This window comes from Pteropus medius, unplaced genomic scaffold (assembly GCF_902729225.1).
Source record: "Pteropus medius unplaced genomic scaffold, Ma_sr-lr_union100, whole genome shotgun sequence".
In the NCBI taxonomy this organism is placed as follows: Eukaryota; Metazoa; Chordata; class Mammalia; order Chiroptera; family Pteropodidae; genus Pteropus; species Pteropus medius.
The window spans coordinates 33,325,360-33,327,783 of NW_024354500.1; the positions used below are offsets into that span (position 1 = coordinate 33,325,360).

Below are 2,424 nucleotides of genomic sequence, written 5' to 3' on the forward strand. Positions count from 1 at the left end.
TTTACAACCTTCTCGTGAATAAGGTAGAAAAAACAAAACATTTTCAATTCTGTACACATTGCTTTGCAGATTTCAAGACACTCAATTCTAAAGAAATTCAAACTAAAAATATAAAACAATACTTTATGGGAACGATTTCTGTTTTAAAAATAAGGACCCCAATCAAAAGATCTATACTCGAAGAAGAGATCTTGGCCCTAGTTCAAAAGACTGATAGATGAACAAATTGATATTAATATATATTAAGTTAAAGTAATTTTTAAAATCATTTCTATGATTCCACTAATAATAGTGCTATAAATAGTACTAGTTGAGCTTAAGAATTCCTAGGAACTATATTAATGCCAAAAATCAATTTAGAAACTTAAATATCTAGATTTATATGAATCATCCAAATATATAATCAAGCAAAGCAAAATATAATTATTCATGGAAAAAGCGAACTAACATTTATCTCTTTCATATTAAGAATTTAATAGGCACTATTTCAATTACCCAGTAAAATTGAGAAATAAAGAATTTAATACAATTTTCGAAAGTTATAAAATACTTAAAAAAAAACAAACAACAAAAGACTCTATTTTCTAAATTAGACATTTAGAAATTACAGAATAAAGACTAATTTCCAGTGAAAGGAAAAATGAGTTATTTACAATAAAGGTAAAATGGCAACTATAAAACCAAAAATATAATAAAAAATATATGATACTATATATGTTATACATCATATAAAACATATGATACATATATCTTGGGACAAACAAAATTTAAAAAAGAATATAAAATTAGTCTACAGCCATGCCACCCTGAACAAGCCCAATTTTGTCTGATTTCAGAAGCTAAGCAGGGTCAGGCCTGGTTAGTACTTGGAAGGGAGACCACCTAGGAAGACCAGGTGCTGTAAGCATAAAAAATAAGAAAAAATAAGGGATTGTAAGCTGACAAGGTCCTTGCAATCTGTGAGGTCAAACAAGGTTGCCTCGCCTAAAAAAAAAAGAATATAAAATTGGTTGAAAAAAGTGATTACCACCCAAAACAAAATAACTCAATCTTACAAGTTAAAAATTAAGCATTATAAACAAACCAGATAATAGTCAGTACACAAAATATTATTTTAAATTGAGTTCAAGTTAAAAGCATAAAATGTAACAAATGGCCAAACAGATATATAAAATGATGCTCAACTTCACTAACTATTAGGGAAATGCAAATCAAAACCACAATGAGATACCATACCACCTCACACCTGTTAGAATGGCTATTATCAACAGAATAAGTAATAACAAGTGTTGCAGAGGTTGTGGGGAAAAGGGAACCCTCATACATTGCTGGTGGGAATGTAAATTGGTATAGCCACTATGGATAACAGTATGGAGATTCCTCAAAAAATTAAGAATAGAATTACATAACCCAGCAATCCCTTTTCTGGATATCTACCCCCCAAATTTTTAAATTTATCCATAAAGACATATGCACCCCGATGTTCATTGCAGCATTATTCACAGTGGCCTGAAATGTCCTATGATAGAAGATCAGATGAAGAAGATGTCGTACATCTATACAGTGGAATATTATTCAGTCATAAGAAAAGATGAAATACTGCTGTTTGTGACAACATGGATGGATCTTAAGATTATCATGCTAAGTGAAATAAGTCAGACAGAAAAAAGTTGAGAATCATATGATTTCACTCAAATGTGAGCTATACTACTGAAAGCAACAGACAAACAAGACAAACAAAAACTCAGACATGGACAATAGTTTAGTGGTTACCAGAGAGAAGGAGGGGAAGGAGTAGGGTAGATAAAGGTAAAACAGGTCAATTTAACTTTGAGTGGTGAACACACATGCAATATACATATGACGTATTAATGAATTGTACCCTTGAGATTTATATAATTTTATTAACCAATGTCACCCCAATTAATTGAATAAAAAATCACTGAAAAAAAAGCATAGAATGTAGGAAAAAACGTTATCATTAAAAATACTGATAAACATATGATAAAAAATTATGTAAAATGTAATGGACTAACATGTTTCAAATTGTACAGGAGATAAATATTTGAAACTACATTCTGGTATTTTAGGAGGCATTGAATGTATAATGATAATAGTGGTAAATATTAACATATCTCTTAATTTCTTGATAATTCCAGAACACAAATATAAGTAATGACCTAGACACTTTAAATAAGTTAATATAATTAATATCATCAATCTAATAAGCATATTAAAATTATTTACCTTTCAGAGAACACAATATTTTTTTCATGCTCATAAAACATTTTAAAAAATGACTACATATTAAGCCCTAAAGGGAACCTAATAAAAGTAAAAATGTTGCAAACCACAATTTCTGTATATAATAAAAGTAGATATAAATATGTAATTTGGAAACAATTGAAGACCTCTCAACAATTT

At 29.0% G+C, this 2,424-nt stretch overlaps 1 pseudogene; it reads left to right on the top strand.

Moving 5' to 3' along the window:
* The first annotated feature begins 788 nt into the window (after positions 1-788).
* Positions 789-907, top strand: LOC120595246 (uncharacterized; annotated as a pseudogene).
* The last annotated feature ends 1,517 nt before the right edge of the window (positions 908-2,424 follow it).